Source organism: Sinohyriopsis cumingii, unplaced genomic scaffold (genome assembly GCF_028554795.1).
Source record: "Sinohyriopsis cumingii isolate HCF-2022 unplaced genomic scaffold, ASM2855479v2 utg003074l, whole genome shotgun sequence".
NCBI lineage: Eukaryota > Metazoa > Mollusca > Bivalvia > Unionida > Unionidae > Sinohyriopsis > Sinohyriopsis cumingii.
The window spans coordinates 104,590-125,181 of NW_028316387.1; the positions used below are offsets into that span (position 1 = coordinate 104,590).

At 32.1% G+C, this 20,592-nt stretch overlaps 1 pseudogene across 1 annotated transcript; it reads left to right on the forward strand.

The window, feature by feature from the left end:
- The first annotated feature begins 96 nt into the window (after nt 1–96).
- Nucleotides 97–18,870, forward strand: LOC149769896 (uncharacterized; annotated as a pseudogene). The gene is made up of 12 exons (XR_016419017.1): nt 97–323; nt 1,790–1,840; nt 2,147–2,236; nt 5,747–5,831; nt 9,526–9,603; nt 9,855–9,963; nt 10,244–10,278; nt 10,820–10,913; nt 11,553–11,707; nt 12,541–12,711; nt 13,508–13,609; nt 14,282–18,870. The product of XR_016419017.1 is annotated as an uncharacterized LOC149769896 (transcript).
- The last annotated feature ends 1,722 nt before the right edge of the window (nt 18,871–20,592 follow it).

Genomic DNA, 20,592 nt, shown 5'->3' on the forward strand with positions numbered 1-20,592 from the left:
TATGTAATTTATATTTTCTTTTTAGAAAGACAGTTACTTCTTTTAAATAGTGGATATTCATTGTATATTTTGCATAGCTGCCGCATACTTGTCAGAATGTCGAGGAGCATTTTCGTTGCAGGTGATTCCAATTTGAAGCAACTCAGTTGTCTTCTGAATCTTCCCAACTTATTCCTGTTGACTATTCCTGGTGCGAAATTGGTTGGAGATGTCACCAATTTTAAATCCAAAGTGTTAGATGTTGTCCGAGCCCAAAAACCTGACCTGCTGATTCTTCACATAGGTTCGAATGATGTTGGAAAAGATGTTAGCATATTTACAAGGTATTTTTACTTGTAAATTTGACTTTGAAAACATTTATTATTTGTGCCCAATATTTGCAGCATAACTATTATAAATTTCTATTGTATATTTAATTTATTATATTGATCTTACAGAGTACAACTGGCTAGTGATGAATTCCAAATATTCTCTCTAATTATAATATGACCAGCATAATTTTCAATAACAAATTTACATGATTAGCATCCATATTGACTACTCGTCATACAGTCTAAGACATTGACCCTGATATTTATGTTTTTGGGTCAATGTTTTATTACCTAATTAATTGTGCTTGTGTAGCATGTTTTGATGTCACCTAGCATCATATTGAGAAGTCAGATTTCAGAAATATCTCAAACTTTATGCAGCCCGTATTGATGCTTTTCTACAAATTAAAGTCACAATGATTTAGCGAGATTGTTCTTACTCTGATGCCTTTTTTCTAATAAATTAAAATTCTCACACAGTCATGTGGACCTGATTTCAAGTTATGTTGGCCTACATTTCATTTGCCTGAAATGTGATTTATGCCGGGAATGCCATAATCAGATTAAGTTGAAGTATGTTTCTTTAACAAAATGAACAAAAACATAAAAGTATTGAAGAAAGTGTTTCAGTAGCTTCATTTAATTCAAGATTCTTGTCACAATTTTAACTGATTTTGGTATTCTCAGCTTCCAACAATCTACATTTATTAACTAATAATCCACCAAATGCCACAAATAAACAGGCTTAACATCAGGAGGAGGGTAACATTAATTAGGTAATACATATTGCACTTTATGACAATACAATTTTTACATTGCTACAACAAAAATGAAGTGTGTTGATTGTTCTGAAATCTTGCCATATGATGTCAAAATGGGATATTTATTTTTGCTTAGAGCTTGAGAGTTGAACAAAATAACCCTGGTAGCAGATGTTTTTAAATTTTTGTATCATTTTCTTTATATTTCCCAAATGGCAGCAGTTACTATGGTGGTGAATTTCTGAAATTTTCACAGTTTTATTAGTCATGTTTTGTTTGCATTTAGTTAATTCTTTTTGTGCACTTCTTGCTTTCAGTTGTTACAGAGACTTTATTCGTCAGCTGCTGGAAATGAATCCCACGATGCTGGTCACTGTTTGTGGAATTCTGCCTCGAACCACCAGTAACTTTAAATCTTTTCATTGGAACTCTACTGTTTTACCAGACTTACAAAGAGGATGTGCTGCACTAAATGATGTCATTATGAGCTTAAGCCGAGAATGTGATAAGTGCCATTTTATTGACTATAACCCATTGTTTGATCGAAGTATGCATTTGGCACGTGATGGACTCCATGTAAATATAAATGGTGCATATGTATTGAAAACAGTATTGGCGTCATTTGTTGTTAGTTTGGACATGGAGCAGGTAAACAGCGCTGAAAAATTGTTATCCTTGGACCTTGTCGATACCCGTATGTCTTATGCGGATGTAGTGAAGCAGTTTCCACCCAGAGATAAACTTAAGTCGATGGATTACAAGGATAAGGTGACTAACATAAATTATAGTTTTTACATAAAATCTAAACTTGCTTTTAACATGAATAAGGTCACATATTCACATCAGTCTATATTTGGTAAATGATTTTGGTATTACAGCAATATGTCCATGTTAAATCATAATGTTCTGCCCCTATTTGTTTTTAGAAAATGTCAACTTCATGTTTGTCCTTTTTAAAATGACAGGTAAAATTATTAATGTGCTTATTATATACTTAAGAGTAATTGGACTGACCAAAGTACAGAATTTTTTGTTTACATATATTGTTAATGTTTTATAATTATTTCATTTAAGGAGAGCTGCAATTTTAGCAAAAAGCCATTTATTCCCAAATTCAGGAGGTATAAACGATACAGAGTACCTGTTTCAACACGAGTTAAAAAGGTATGAGCATTTTGTATTAGATAGAGATAAAGATAAATTGAAAAATGTATCATCTAAAGTAAGAAATTATACTAAAGTCTCCCCTGCCCCCCCCCCCCCCCCCCCCCGCATTGTTATCCCTATTTTCATGAGTCAGTTGTTGTATAATTTATTTATATTGTCCTAGTGGTGTCATATACCAGTTTCAACTACATGTTCCACTTCATGGTTTTGAGTCGAAGGTTAGGTTAGGCCTACGTCAGGCTTATCCAGGCTGCAACTTTTTAGCGATATCTGGGTTTTCACAAAGATTTCATAGAATTATTCATATGAAACGTGAATCATATGATCATGTGTCATATCTACACCCACCCATAAATTGTGAAAGTCATTGACACATCTATTGTTCATAGATCAAAACTCTTATACTCTAGCTTTATCTGTGCAGTAACTTTCTTTGCCATAACTATCTAATGCCTACTAGTTTTGCACTAATATTTTAGCGGAATTGTTTCAGTCGACCTGCTTTGTGTTGGGGGTGAAAGGTTGAATCAGATATACCACATGTACAGGCTGGAATTGTTATAAGAATTCTGATTTTTCACATATACAGTGATGTTGGTTATATAAACTCACACACAGAAAGCTTGGAATGTCCAGGTATGGTTCAAGGGTTGAAATAGACATAATGTAGCTTTTGTCTTGTCTCAGAGTTTGAAAGTCTTGTTAAATTTTAAAAATAGTTTGAGGAATTGTTCATATGAATCCGATGCTGTCAAGTCCACTCACACTCCAAAAAATGAATGTCAGTTTCTCATAGTTGGTTCCAGTTATGTGACTTTCAGCCTTAACCATCTCACAGTGTGTTAAAATGGCATTAAACATCAGTTCCATCACCATCACACCATTGCCTTTTTGAACATCAAAAAAGTGGGTGTGGGAAGAGACATTTTTATTTCTTATTAAATCTGAAAGATTTTATAAATAAATTTCATGATTATTGTTAGTCTATTTTCCAAAATGTACATAGCTCGCTTGTTTCATAAGTTAGGTTTCACAGCTCAGGCAGATATATCATTCACAAGAAAAAGATATCAATTTTCTCATCCTGACATGCATCACTTTTATCTCTGCTTTATATTTATTTTAATTTCAATAAAAGTGAAACTCTTTTCAGTCTCATAGAACTAGAGTTTGTTCTCAGAAAAGGTTTGTTTTTCTCATGTTTTTATTATGTTGATTCCCTTTTTGATATTTCATTTCTGTTCATTTTTTACATTTACAACTAAAATGATTAAAGGTGGATAAATTGTAAGCCAATTGTCAGGTTATATTATATCATTAATCATGTTGGAAAAGCAGAAATATTTCACATTTAAATACAGATTTCTTATTTACATAACAAGTTTTATTCTTAAAATCCTATGATTCAATAAGTACCATCATTATTCTAGTTGAGTTATAAGACCAGAAATTTACCTCTGATGTTGCATCTCATTTGTATTGCAATCACATTTCAGTAAATGCATATTAGCCCACTGTCATGATAATGTGTGACACAATATGTCTTTGGCATGGTTTTGACATCACTATATACCATAGATGCACAAGCCCTTGCCAGTGGGCCTAATCTGGCGTGTGAACAGTAATAATATTAAAGAAATTTGTTTTCAGCCCTCGATTGGTCTTAGAAAATGCAATCTGGTCTTTGGCCAAAACCGGTTTTACACCCTGGCTATAGACTGTGACAAGGAAACCTTATAGTTATGTAACTGATAAATTGTTAACGCTTCATTAAAAATCCAATAAAACTAATTAAAATCTTTCTCAGATGACTCCAGTTGCTCTTTATCAGTTACTATATAAATGATGACATAAATCATGCCACCTTATAAAGTTAATGCAATCTCTGAATGTGGATGTTAATTTACAGTACAATTATCTTTGTCACAATGTGCATGTTAATTTACCATTAAATTATCCTTTCATCAGCACATAATGAAATCATGCAGTGTGGCATATCTTTATTTACAGTACAAAAGCTCAGTATGTTCACTACCTTCTATATTGTTATTTTTTATAAAATTACTAGTTATTATTCAGTCATAACAAAATGTGTTCATTATGGACCAGACTGGTTTCTTTTTTCTTTCAATTCATTTTAATAATGCACATACTTCAGAAATGAAATTTGTTATATTGTTACTACTAACAATATTTGTTTTAATTTTTAAAAAAATTCCCCTGGCCTGGAGAAGTATAAAACCACTAAAAAGAATATATACAACACTCATGCAATGAGAATTTTCAATTTCTTTAAAAGGTATTAAAATCGTATTGGGGTTCCTGTGGGTATTTATGACAGCCAGTGTGTTTCAAAATTAGTGATTAGTTAACTTTTCAATTATTGTTATAATTTATAACCTAAATGCATTTGTTTTTACTTCATTTGTACATTAAATATTCAAACAATGTTGTTTACTGCTTTAATAATTGTTTTATATTTTGCCATACATTTATATGAAACATAAAAATTACAATATTTGGCATTCTAAGAAATAGAGGATTGGTACTGTACATTTAATCAATTATGTAAGGCCATGCCTGCTATAGTTTCCAATTATAGAGATTATGATCAATCCTGCAGCTTAGTTAAAAAATATGTTAACCTATTCTGCATGTCTATTTATAGATGATAATACTGAATCTGTTCACTTATACAAGAGCAAAATTTTCACACTGATTATATATTTGATTCAAGTTTATTCAATGTGCATGTGTTCATTAATACATACATTATGGGTGTGTCGATTGGAACCTGTGTAAAAGCAGCTTCAGTTTACATACTTTGTTATAGTTGTTAGTATTTAATATTGTTATTTTTCTTGTCTTTCTTTTCCCTTTTTCCAAGTGATATTTTTTTACTTGAGCAGGAAAATAATCATCAGTTATGCTATTGTTTGATGATAGTAATTTACTGATATCTGTACAGCTGCGTTGCTACATTATGATTAATAAATCATCTGAGAATTGTTAACTGGTAGTGCTTGTGTACTGAACATATATACCATCATAGATTAAGAATGGCCTATTCATTTCTTTTTGTGGAAAACTGACATTGCCAGCAATATGAATCTATCTTAACTTTTTATATAAACTGCATATTTGCTAAATGGTAATAATAATTGAAATTACATTTTTATGCATCTTTATTTCACAATAATATTTTATATTAGAGTGAATATTCTTCATCAGATTCCACCCCTTACAGCCAATGTGTGTAGCCATCATTATAATATTGTTCGCATATTCTTATTTTTCTTTTAAAAAATTCTCTTGAAAGACACGTACGTATTTTTACATTTATAATTCGAGTGACGCATTTGCCAGGTCTTTTATTTAACTGTATCAGGTGTCCTTTTTTATGTGTCAGGAGTTATTGCTGATACTTTGATAAGTTTGTTTCAATTAATTTTTTTCGCAGGAAAATAACTATTGAAATGTTTTTGATGATATATACTTTTTATGCAGATTAGAGCAGCATGAGATAATAGTGCATGTCAGTGAGGATGTTGCTGTAATATTGCCACCAACAGCTATTCATAACATATACAAGGTAATTGTTTAGTATTAAGGTATAAATGTTAATTATCAAAGTATAAATGTTTCAGTCTGAAAGTTTAAAAAAAAGTTATTGAATAAAAGACCGGTGCTGTTTGCGGTATTATAGTTTGTTATAGAAACTACAGTGAAAGTAATGACTTTGGAAATTTCCTTTTTTTAAAAATATATGATAATATAATTAACAAGGTATTTATTTATAAATTTCAGAGCAAATGATGATATAGGCACCTTTGCATATGACTGTGTTAATGACAACATTTGTTGTTATCAAATTTGCTTGATTTTGTGCCATCATATGGTATAACGGTACCAATTGTGCAAGTCCAGGTGGGCGGAGCTTAAGGTGTATGGAACATTGTATTCAGAATTAAAGAACAACACTAGCTGTGATTGGTGCATTATGTAAGAGTTGTACTTTCTGTTTGGCTTAAAAAAAATGTTGAGCCTCTTGGCAACATGTGAGTTTGTGTTAATTTCTATCTAGATCATATTTTGTATTTTTTATGATTTTTTTAAAATATGGTACACATGGCTGAAAATGTGCTTGTTGTGACTAGATAACTCTTACCCCTGTCTAGTTCCAGTAGAGTTATCTCTCTTAAATGCAATGGAGTACCTGGTCATGTCATTGTCAAATTGACAATCTAGCATTGTTCTATATGACAGTGTGTGACATGCATGCCCAAGTAGTACAGAAAGTATATTTATTTCACAAAACATTAGCATTGAGGTATATGGAAAAACAATTGGTACTGTGATACCTAAAGGAAAGAATAGCCTCACAGTGTATCTCTACTAACGCATACATGTGGGCGGCATTTATGAACTATACTAGTTTGATGTAGGAAAACAAATGTGTGCTGAACAGATTTGGTGAAATATTGAAAGTTCTTTAAGAATAAAATGTATGAAATCTTCAGAAAATAGCACAAGTTGGCTTTGGATGGGGACTTTTGATAACTATAGCTATGATAGATATAGGCTTGTGTTACCTGATGCCTTTATGTATGTGCTGTTACCTCCTAGATTGGAATGCATGCAACAAAATAACTTATGTAAACATAATATAGTTGATTTTGACCAAATATTGGCTATTTTACCTGCAAAAGATGAAAAATCGTGTACAAAAACAGTTGTCTTGTTCTTGTAAGGCATGCCATAAACCAGGATAGAGAACACTCTAAGTACACTTGTAGATAGATCACTTGTACCATGTGGGATGTTCTGGCAGGAGTAATTTTTAGGCAATTTATTACGGATACGGTATTTCTTCCCACTTTGATTTGAATTGTTCTGCTCTAATTGTCCTTTTTTTTAACACTTTCCTGCTTTGAAATTGTTCATGTAGTTAGTTCAGTTCTCTTGCATTCCCTTTTGTTGAAGTAGCAGTGAATACCAACAAACAAGAACAGTTTCCTTAAGTCAGCATTTCCCATTGGCACTTGTATAAGCCCAATTATAATCTACTATTGACTTTCAATTAATCCTATTTCTTTCTGTCAAGCTGCTCTTGTGGAATTTCCATGTTTGGTCCAACATTACAGAATGATAACCATTTTAGTTACACAGTGCGTATTCATTCCATTCAAATCCACACTGTTCTTGAAACTTTGCATCCCATCGCAAGAATCCAAATTGGCATGAGATGATATCTGCATGGTTATGGAAGGCTGCACTCTACATGCTGGCATTGTAGAAAATATGAACTATGTGATATGAAAGAGCTGCGTCATCTTAGAAATTAAAATTACATGACTCTTGAGGTCTCCACTAAATATAGGAGTCTAAATGTTAGGTTCTCACTTTATCAGTAATGTATTTTGAGATAATTTAATTGCAATGAAGTTAATACAGGTTGTTGATGAACTCATCTATATTACATGCATACTGTGTAAGAGGTTACCACACCTTATGTATATCATTCAGTTATCTCCCTTACACCAGTCATAACATTTCAAGGAAATAAAATCTCACATTTTCAGTGACTGGTTATGAAAATAAAGAGAAGATTTGTGAAGTATTATATTAGCCCTCTATCTTGATGCAAATGTAAGTAGAAGCAGTTTAATAATTTCTCACAGTAAAGTTTACAAGTTTAAAAACTGATAAGGTATGTTCTGTTTGGATCTGAGATAAGTTTTCTCTCTATCTGATGCCAATTATTATTAAATTCTTATGTAGAAGAAATATACTTTCTATGTATCTATATTATCTAAATTATTCACCCTTTCATATTAGATGGAAATGAACACAACTTCACTTGAAATTTGGGTACCTGTAAGGGATGTTATAGCACAGTTGCCTTTGGGCTGTCCTTGGACCTGTTGGGCCCTGCCCCATATATTTGTCCAAGGTAAGGGCATCAAACTTTCACTTCTCATTTTTCGCATTGCTGATTTTGCCTCCTTTAATTCCTTTCTCATAAGCTACCTCTCCCTTTTAGATAAACACTTTCCTCCTGTTTTTAACTCCATTTGATGTGCTATACTTAGTGTTTATATTTGGCATTTTTCTGTATTTTATTCCCCTAATTTCACCTCCCAATCCAACATAACCACTTAAAAGCTGTGATTTACTATATTTGGTGACTGACTGGCTTATTGAAACAATTTTATTCACATTACAAAGGAGGAAAGCTTACTATTTCTGTTACAAAGAGGATGGGTAGGTGGACCTTTGTGTGAGGACTGGTGGTTAGTGACCTCTTGTATCTGCAGATAGTGTAAAGTGGTCAAAGCTTATACTTTATAATAAGATTGGGTCATGTCCACCTGTCTCTGGTGTTAAGTTCTGCACCTACCAAACAAATATAAATTCCTTTCTTTTAGGTGAATTGTACATTTTGAAGTAGGACAGGTACATACTATTTGGTACATTGACCTTTGACCTAGTTATTACATAATATGACATAATGTGATTTATCCCATATCACCTATGTGAAGTTCAATAAGTGCTGATAGGAATAAGATACAACTCACAGTTGAAAGAATTCATTTTATTTCAAAAGATGATTTTGATGGTGAAGCAAAAGTATGAAAACAATAGTTCAAACAGCTCAATGACATTTCTGGACACATTCATATAAGACATAGGTTAGTACCTCATCAAATTGTTTTTCACAAGTGAGACTAAGTATATTTGTTACTTATACAGTCCCGAACTATTTCACAGATTATTGGAAAAATTAAGGTTTGCTATAGGTATAACGGTACCAATTGTGCAAGTCCAGGTGGGCGGAGCTTAAGGTGTATGGAACATTGTATTCAGAATTAAAGAACAACACTAGCTGTGATTGGTGCATTATGTAAGAGTTGTACTTTCTGTTTGGCTTAAAAAAAATGTTGAGCCTCTTGGCAACATGTGAGTTTGTGTTAATTTCTATCTAGATCATATTTTGTATTTTTTATGATTTTTTTAAAATATGGTACACATGGCTGAAAATGTGCTTGTTGTGACTAGATAACTCTTACCCCTGTCTAGTTCCAGTAGAGTTATCTCTCTTAAATGCAATGGAGTACCTGGTCATGTCATTGTCAAATTGACAATCTAGCATTGTTCTATATGACAGTGTGTGACATGCATGCCCAAGTAGGACAGAAAGTATATTTATTTCACAAAACATTAGCATTGAGGTATATGGAAAAACAATTGGTACTGTGATACCATATAAAGTTTAACTTTTTAAGGATCGACATATTCATGCTGCCTGTACACACCAGAAACCAAAAGTGAAAAGATTCATCCAGAAAATCATCCCTGCAAAGGTAGGTAGAAAATACTATACAATTGTTTTTTTCTTATTTTATCATTCTAAATACTGTTTTGTGGCTAATGTTTTCACATTTGACCAGTAAAGAAGAAATCTGATCTTGAGATTTTTTATATATATTTTTGAATCACTGTTCTTTAATAATAATGAATACTAAGCTATTAAAAAGTGCAGCATTGTTAACATTTAAGTGCTTTTCTATTTTCCTAAAACACTATTACTGTTGAAATATTTTTATTTTTTTAGGTATTCTGCTGTCCTGAGTGCCGTGTGAAATGCACTAAGGAAGACTTTCTTTTGAACCATTACCTGAGCAGACATGTTCCTCATAGAAAGAAAATGGAGGAGATCATGTGTATGTTTCTTGAAGTAGTTATTGCCAAATTATTATTAAATTTTCAAAAAATTAACCCAGTTAATTTGCTTATTCTTGATGAAATAGATGCATTACAGTTATATTGTGTTATATATTTGGTGCTTTTGACCTGTAAATTCTGTGATATGAAGTTGATTGTTTTTCATTTTCCAGCATAGATACACAAATATTGTTTTATTCCTTAATTATTACTTAGCTTTTTGTTTCCTCTTTGTAAGCCTTTTCTTTAATCGAATCTAAAACATTTATTCCTTTCCAGATAAGGATGCTTCATTCAAACCAAACCATATGAAGGTATGATATATATTAGTTTCTGCTTAAATACAATTCAGAACTTAATAATTTTAATTATGTTTACCAAAATTATATTTTGGCTTCTTGTGTTAAGGCAGCCATCACTTGTTTTGAATGAGGACAACTTATACTACTTCGTTTGTTTAGTTTGTTCCAGAAATACTTACATAACTAATTCATGGTGTACATTTTTTAATTAATGCATATGATTCATGATTGGGTATTTGCGCGCACACACACACATAGTTACTTCAACATGACACATAAAGTTGACTTAAATAAAATTATTTCTGAAACCTTAATACAGTCCATGTTATATTTTAATGTTCCTATAATAATATCTTGAAAAGATATCAATTTTCTTTTTGATGATAATAATTCATGCATAAATTAAAATTTATCTTCCAACAGAATCAGGGTACAATTTTCATCTTTGTTGATATCTGTGTATGTATAGCTATTTAATACTTCTAGTGTCCTATTTATAAAATGCTCAACAACCCTCAGTCATTGGCTTTATAATGAATTTACCCTTTTACAGGATGAGATATATACTTGTAAAGCATCCAGTCACATAAGTTCCATAACTGATAGTGATTTTATTGCATTGGATGTTCCTGAAATGCAGTTATTTGGTAAATATACATTTCAGTATTACAGTTATGTATCTGGTCTGTTTACTATTTTCATCTCTCTCACTTTCTGTGTGTGTCTATATCTATATATATATATATATATATATATATATATATATATATATATATATATATATATAGTGCCATCCTAATGTGCCGTTTTATTAAGACTGAGGTATAGAATGTGTAAAGTGGAACTTTAATGTGACTTAATCGTTTTCCCTTTATTTAATTTGAACATTATTTTGTGTCTTTCACAATAAATGATTCAACATTTATTTGTCAATAAGGCATGAATAATTTCCTTTCAGACACGATACTCAGCTTTGTGGATTTAATGCCATATATCATCCGTGATAGTCATTTTTTATCAGAAAGAAAACCAGGGTATTACGATATAATATTTACTCTGGCTCAAGACGCTGATGCCTTTAGTAATATCATTAAGCAAATTATCAGATCTTTCTTATGCTGTTTCTCGCCATTGTATAAGCACATACCTTGCATACTCATGCAAAATTCCTGTCAACAAAGTGATGCCATGCCACATTTAACATCACCTTGAATACAGTTGTTACATATTGTTGATGGATGTTTCGTTCATTTATTATTAAATTTATCATCTTTATCAATATATAGGCATGAAATGTGAACAAAGAGACAAAAGAGATCAAACAGTGCTGTCAAACTGTTTGTCATTTGTAAAGAAAATTGCTGCATTTTGTTGGAAGAACTTTGCAAAAATGAAACTGATCCTTTCTGGTGATGTTGAAGAAAATCCTGGACCTCCAGTGGTAATTATTTCTATATTGTCATCTATACCTTTGTGAGAAAGCTTGCCAGAGCTTCTTATGGGTTGGTTGTTTTTCTGGGGTTTTCCCTGGTTCTTCCTCAACCAATTAATACGGGCTCCCATGTATAGCCTATTGTGTGCTAAAAAATGGTGTTAAACCCCACAACAACAACAACAACATACCTTTTGGGTACACACATTTTATTTTTTTCTCCCTTCTGTTCACAATATATATATTAAAAATTATCATACGAGGAATTGATATGTATATCACTAAAACAGAATATGTATCAATGAGAAATAAGTTCTAGGAAATTCCTGATCGGCAAATATAACTAGCAGTAGTGTGTACAGTCAGAACTGTGAAAGTTTCTATGCAGTGTGAGTGATCATAATAAACCAAATTTAACTCATTCGGCCCCATAGGTTTTTGTCTTTTTTGCCTGAAATGTGCGTAGGAAGGACATTTGGGGTACTATTTTTGAATACATCGTAATACAGCTGTTTTAAACAAATTATCCATGAGAATAATGACTAGTTGTATTAGAAACATCAATTTCTGCTTCAGGGCTTTGAAGTAGGGTACAGCCTCATCACGCCTACAGACAGGATCGGGGCTGAATTGGTTAACTGCCAGTGTTTCCTTAATATACAAGATTAGCATTTTAAACTTATTTGTTTTCCTGGTCATCTTTTTCTCTTTTTTTTTATACTTTTAAAAGGTAGGAAAATACTTTCAAACAGGTTCAGTTTTGTTTAACACGTGAATTAGTTCTCATAGTTACAGTATTTTAGTTCCCCATATCATGCCCTATTCTACTAATCTCTCTCTAGATCGAATGTTCCTGGGAATCTTGCACAGAAACATTCCAAACAGAGCAGCTTTTAGGACAGCATGTAATAGGTCATATTCATCCTGGCATGTTATGTCAATGGAAAGACTGTGCTTTTACCAGTTACGATGGAAATGAGTTGGAAACACATGTATTAAAACACATTTATTTGGTATGTAATCTTACAGTTTTTGCATTTTTTTGTCTACATTGTAGAGTGTGACTCAGTTATTGTCATATATTTCTTTTTTCATTCATTCATGAATAATGTAGTCCTTAAAACATAATAATAGTGCACTGAAACTTTTGAAAATGTCAATCACATGCTACAGTCATCACAAATTGGTTACATCACAGACAAAATTAAATAAGTTGGGCTATGAAAATTATTTGGCCTAGAAAAATCTGCTGTGGCCAGTAACACTAGTTTGGTCCTTATGAAGACCTTAATCATAATTATAGTAACTTTGTAATGACAATATTAACTGCTTCATTATTACAATTGTACTTATTTGGCTTAAATATTCCATATACTGTGTAACATATTAAAATAATCTTCTTCATAGTAACATTAATGAAGAAATGTATTTCAGCAGTGGCAGGTGAAACTGGAAGAGGAACTTTCTTTCAAAACCAGCTACAGCATTAGTCATATATAAAAGACAATTATTTCCGATGACCTAACCATGTTTTTGGTTACTTGCTATGAATTTCTTCATCTTTAAGTTGTGAAAATCTGACTGTTGGTGAATGAGAGCCCAGTTCTTCATTCACTGTCATGTTTTTAAGGCCATCTTGATTATCATATGAGTTAATTCTTGGACAACATTTGAATGTTCAGAATATATTTTGTTTTCAGCTTCTTTATGTACTGTTCTCTGGAATATACATGATATTTAAGGTTTTGTTGTAATGAAAAAAATTACTTATTTTAAACATTTAAAAAAAATATTTTATCACATTTGCAGGAACAGTTTTCTTTTCATTCCATTGAAGAATGGCAACAAGCTTTACCTCTTGGACAGTTATCAAAAATAACTAGTGATCTGCATTTATGTCCAGTGCCATTGGTGAGATATTACAATGATGGTCATTAGAAATGCGCCTTGAAATTAAAAAATGCATGTTTTTGGTTCACTGATAGTTCTATTTATCACATAGCTTTCATTATCATATCAGTTATCCATATTGTATGGTATAGTTAAACTTAGGATTTCTTAATTTTCTGTGATCTAGTTTTACCTTTATTATTTTGTAACATGAAATTTTGTGACAGTTTCTTAATATTCCAACTTTAATTATTTTTCAGTGGATATTTCATGATAAGTTTTATTTCATTTGCTGATTTGAAAGTAATTATTTACCTAAACTAATTTGTTCAGTTCCTATATTTTTTTTTCCTCTTACATATATAAAATATTGTTATATTCAGAATGAGCAGTTATATTGGAACTGATTAAGACAATATTCCACTCGAGGAATAGTTTAATTATAATGTAATACATTACTACTAATGCGTATCTTGATTATTTTTTATTTTTTTAGGTAATCAGCTCACCCTCTTTTCTCATTTAACTTTCAGTCTGTGTGTAATGTCTCTCATACATAACAATCTGCATAGTTTCCTAATAATTAAGCTCATTTGATAACATTTTGATGATAACAAAGATCTTTATAAAATAGTATTTATAGTGATATTCAAGATGTTTTATTTACAGTTAACTTTATTTTTCTGTCAACAGCGAAGCAAACTGCATCTCCTTTTACTGGATGAAGATTTCAGAATGCCACCAAAATACCCATACACTATTGAAGATCACAGCCAGTACTTATCTATGCTAAACAGTTCCAATGCTCGTGAATTTGAAAAGCAAACTGCAGAATATATTTGCAAGAGGCAGCTTCTAGGAGAAAAGTGGACAACAGATGACAGTATAGAAGTTAAAACTCCTGTGTCAAATTCTTTACAGCAGGAAGCCGCATTACATCCTACAGATATTAACAATAAAACTTTATCCAGGAAAAGAAAGTCAGATTTATCAGAAGTTAGTATTGCTAAAAATGTGTTTACAACCAATTTGGAAAAGTGCCATAAAGCCATTTACATAGAGCATGACATCATCAGTCAGTTGATAGAGTGCCATTTCATGGATTCGAAGAATAAGCAGCTTCAACAATTTGAGGATGCTGCTATAAATATAGCCACTTTTCCTAATTGTACTGAGGGAGTATTCGTATTTACTTTACTTAAAATTATAAATGACAGCAGTGAAGCACCATTTTATTATATGCGATATATTGAATCAGGATATTATCAAAATTTTATGGTGGAGAATTTTTCACATCTAATATGTGAGAAATTGACTATCTCAAAAGAATCACTTTTCTTGTGCAACATTGCCACTGATGAAGATAAAAAAAAGATAACACAGAGGAAAATGAAAGGTTCACATAAAAGTCCTAGCAGACCAGATAAAGTATATAAATATAATTTAAGTAATTTGAAGGAAAGAAAACTACAACTTGCAGAGCATGCTGAAAATTTCACCAACTTGGAATTATGTGCCTGTTTTGTTCTTACCACTCGCAAAGGATTCACTGTTAAAATCGGCAAAGATGTATCGGATGCCTATTACATGTCCTGTGACAATGAAATGCTGAAGACTCCTGCTATTCGTGATATCATATGTCATTATCCAGAGATCAGAATTTTGGATCATTATGAGAAATCTTCAGTAGACTTTCTAAAAAGTTTTGCTTCTGTTGAGTCTCTATATGAACAAAGTATTATGCTAAATTTATTATCAAATGACCATGGAATTGACATAATAAAATTTCTGTATCGCTTTTCTATCTGTTATAGTGCTAAATCATTAAGGAACAAGGCGCTTTATCTTTACAAGAACAAACAATTTGGTGAATTATTCAAAGTCTACAGAGACCTTTGCCAGGAAAATGATCACAATAATAGTGCCAGTGAAAATATTGTGTATCATGCTGAACCTGCGCCAGTACGTAGGAAAATGTTCACACCACGTGGAAAGATTGTGACAGCAGAAATGGTATTGAAAACTGTTGACCTAAAGAATGAAAATGTAATGAAAGATATAAGTATCTATGATAATTTCAAGAAACAGCTACTTGAATATGGAGATTTAGTTATACAGGTTTTTGATGAGCACAAATTAATTGCTGTCATGAATGACTATGATGATGAAACGGGAGAATTCAAGAAGTCTGAGTATGTCGTGACGACAAGGGAGCAGTTTGAAAATGGAATGTTCTACACTTGTACATGTAAAATTTATCGCACACTTTTAGAATGTTTCAGTGATATAGAAGAAGAACAGTATGATGCCTTGGATATAAATGGTATAAAGTGCATGCATTGTCAAGTATTAAAAGAAGATATTTTTCCAAATATTGAAAGTGATGAAAATGGAGCAATTACAAACATACAAGCAGTGATACAGAGAAGTCTATCATTCAAAGATATGAAGGTAGTTGAGTTGTCATCTTGCCGACCAAATACAAAGAAATTTTCAGTCTTGCATGATGATGAAATTTCATTTGTACATTTAACGTTCAGTGACCGTGTTCAGCGTTTTATACTTTCATGTACAAATGGTTTCTGCAGAAGTAGAAAGGGATTCAAAAGAAATGTAGATTTGCTCACTAAAGGAGGAAACCTATGTTGCCATTTGCTGGAACTAAAAAATGCGCCTCATTACTGGATGGAGTTTTCCAATTGTTTATTTAATGATACTGCAGATGATTTGCAAACTGAAGCCTTTACTGAAAGTATGGATGTTGAAATGAATATTGAAGACCAGTTTTCAACAGGAAATGACTCAAACTTTAATGTCAATGATGGACTTTGGTCCTTTCCTTGTGTAAGTACACATTCAGCACGAAAACAGCAAGATTCAAAATTGGCCAAGAACATAAGGGAAAGATACATTTGGATCACTTCAGACTTTAGCAATATCGAAAATGGTTGTGTAAAAGGACCTGACCTTGTGAATGAGATACTAGAGTTTTCATGTCAGTGCGGTGCTGGGTCGACTGATTTAGATCATTTAAATGGTAAAACTGTTTTTGATCGTACATTGACCATTTACACAAAAATTGCACCAGTGCATTGTAGAGTTTTAACACGAATATGTGTTAAAACTGAAGCACCATGTAAAATAAAATGGGATGAAGGGCAATCTCTGTACATTCACGTTGCTACAAGGGACACTGCTGCAGGTGATGAGATTAGATGGGCATTTGTAAACCAGGTTTTGTGTTCTAAATTGACGTTTTCATCATTTTGTGACCTTAGAACTAAAGATTACCGTGAATCAAATCCAGATTTCCGCACATTCATGGATCATGTAGTATTTAGGAAATGGTGGTTCAGCTGGGCTTCAAATATGAAGATAGATTTCAGAAAACCCTGTCCAGTTTGTGGGTTTGCCCCAAATCAGCTTGCATGTGATGGAACGAAAGTTGGAGTTGGGTTTCGCAATGCTAACTTTGAGGAAATAAGCAAACCAGATGACCCTTATACCATCTTACCAACACTGCACAGAAGAATGACAAGATGTTTCCTTCCTGACAGGACAGGCATTGATAAAGATAGCTTAAAACAAGCCAGAGAACATTTGCATTACATAAGCAGTGTAATTTTAAAAGAAATACCACAGCAGGAGATTCTGCCACATGAAGAACAATTTAACAGAAATAATTTACTTTTGTCTTTGTTATGTGATTCAGTTAAGCCGGTTTTCAGACGATTTCTTGCACACATGTCGGAGGATGAAAATATTTTACCAGATGAAAATATTGCATTTGCTAATGTTGTTAAAATGTTGTCTACAACAGCTCCTATCATTAGCTTGATCCCTCATACGTATTTGGATTGCATTGTAGAACTTTTGGATCATATGACAGGAGAAAAGGTTAATAATGGTGGAGATCTTTTCTTCAATAGAAAAATGCAGGAAATGCGTGAATATTCACCTGAAATAAGAGATTTGATTGCAACATCAGTGCTTGGCAACATTAATGAGAATGGTGAAGATTGTATACGCCAAGATGTAGTTGACTTCATTCGTTATTTAATAACACAAGTTAGTGAAATAAATGTAACTCCAGCTGAACCTGCATTGCCACAGTTTGGTACTTATAATCCTCCAAAGTTCGGGAGAGCATACTATTTTTCTGAGTCGGGAAAGAAATTGCGTTCAGTCAGAAAATTTTCTATTGACTGTGAAAGGAAAACATTGGCTTATGATGATCCACCTTTAGATCATGATCGCTGTGAAAAATATTTCTCTAAAACTCATATTTTCGCACCTGGTACTTCATCTTTATTTCTTTGGTTCTGTCCTAATCATGGACATTGTTATGGATTTCATATGACAAATGCCGAAGGACGTAAAGACCCATCAGCATCAATTTATTCCCACTTGGAAACTCCACCAAAGAATATGTTTTATGACTTTGCATGTAATCTCCATGAGTATTGTTTAAACCGAGAAAGTGGCTTTTTTAGAGATGTTAGATTCTTCCATGAAATTTTCCATGGATTTGCTCATAAATGTTCCTGTGCATATCGATCATCAAGACTGATTGGATTTGACTCTAAATTCTTCAATATGTGAACAATTTAACAGTTTCATTCAGTGTATTAAATCATCAGCTCGTCAAATGACCCAAGAACATTTTTGCTTCTACTTACAATTTTTCATACATGAATGGAATGTAAGAAAAAGTGAAAGGTATCAAAAACAAATGACAGTTGCTTTAGCTGGAGTTTAGATGTATGTTATAGATCATTGGAACACCTTCATATTCTTAAATTTCTTTGCTGCATTTTACATTGTTTTGTTTGATACAATTTCTGGGTATATTATTGCAGTTGAGGGAGTAATTTTTACTCCAAAATTTAGATGTGAAACATATTTACAATATATAAAATGATCATAAACAGAGACAAATTTCGTAAAGTAATGTAAAGATACTTTTTTCTATTAAAAAATTACATTTGATATTATTGTTACACATGATAAGATGTCAGATTAAGTTGAAGGTTGAAAAAGCATCCGAAGATTCCAAATAGGTACTTTTGTTTATATTTCTAAGTTTTTAAAAGACTTATTTTCGTAACTACATTGAAATAAACTTATTACGGTTTCTACTGTACGTTATTAAGCAGTATTATAGTAAACACATTCCAGATTTTCCAAGCTCAGTTTTTTTCAGATTATTAAATATAAGGGTTTATTGTACATGAAAACAAGAATCACAACTTTTTGCTTTATTAAAAATCGTTGCCATCTTTTCCAGTAGCAGCATACCTTTATTCTTTCAATAGTTCACTGACATACTAACCATCATTGGTACTCTGCCATAAGAAATGTTTAAGTTTCCATTGGCTCATATGTAGTTTGTCTTGTGCTTTCTTCTCTATATCCTGAGATATGTAAAGTTTCCCATTTTTCAATCAGTATCCAAAGATATGCTTCCCATGTGAGCCTGAAGTTAATTTGCATTAAACAAATCTCATTTACATGTTCTAGCCTCACAAAATATGGCTTCATTTTTTTCCTATGCCGCCATTCCAACTTTTCAACATCCTTTACCTGATCACAATTTCCAAAGCCTAGATCTTTTTAATATCTCCAGTCTTTGCCCACTGTTTCAGCTTCTTAGGGTTTTCACATTTGTTCTTTTGAAGATTTGTCCTTCATGCCTGCTTTTTTTCATCTATTTTTATTTTGTTTATAATCATTTTTTATTATACTCATCCATAATACTATAAATACAAGCTTTAGTACTATTCACTATTGCTGCTATATCTTTAATCAAATGTACTTGACAAATGTATCCATATTTTAACACCCACTTAGACATTTTTATTTGCTCCATTAAACAAAAAATTCTACATTTATCAATCAACATTAGCGATTCACTTCATCATTACCCGACCACTATCACTAATTTCTTTTGGTCTGTTACACTTTAAACATTTGGATTGTAACTGACAAACTCTGATAAAATTATTTTACAATCCTTATGTTTCTCCAGTCATACTTTAAAGAATTATTGTTCATTTTACTACTGTATTAAAAATTATACGCTTATATTTTGTGGTTAATTTCAAAAATGTTAACTGGCACAAATGTTGTGTGTATCAGTCAACAGAAAAATTAATAGAGAGCTGGAGATCGTTTTAGTTCTTTATTTCATAAATTTTGCTAGCTTTTCTTATTCAGATGCTACTAACATTTTAGTTTTTTTCACTGCTCAGCTCTTAAACTGCAGGTAAATGGCACAGTATTTGCCTTTTTTCCGTCCTTTCATAATGATGTAAATTCATTAATTTTTTCATTGCCCTCATACTTTTATATACATATATTACATTTGCAAGTTAACTCCTGCTGGATAGAATGACATGTTAATAACATGTTAGTGGTTTGCACTGCTCAGCTCCTTAAACTGAAGGTAGAAGACACGACACATTATTAGCTTTATTTCTAATGTTTTCATAATGTTATATAGTTAGCAATTCTTCCATTAACCCCATACCTTTTTTATAAATTACATTACATTTAATACAGGGGCCCCGAGTGGTCTAATTACAAGCAGTTTATTGTCTCCAGGTATTGTCCTGAAGGTCAACGGTCAAAAAGAAATGTATTTTTATCAACATAACACTTACCAGAGAGCCATAACTATCGTCCGATCTTTGATGAACTTTTTTTTTTTTTTTTTTTTTGTGTACTCTAATGCTAATGCTAGAGTGCCTGCAAGTTAACTCCTGCCGGACAGAACAACATGTTAATAACATGTTAGTGGTTTTCGCTGCTCAGCTCCTTAAACTGCGGGTAGACAGCACAGTATTAGCTTTACTTCTCATGTTTTCATAATGGTATATAGTTAGCAATTCTTCCATTAACCCAATAATTTTTTTAATAAATTACGTTACATTTAATACATAGGTCTTAATTTTGCTTCATTATGATATTATGTCAACTTGTGAAATTGACAAGAGCAGTTTAAA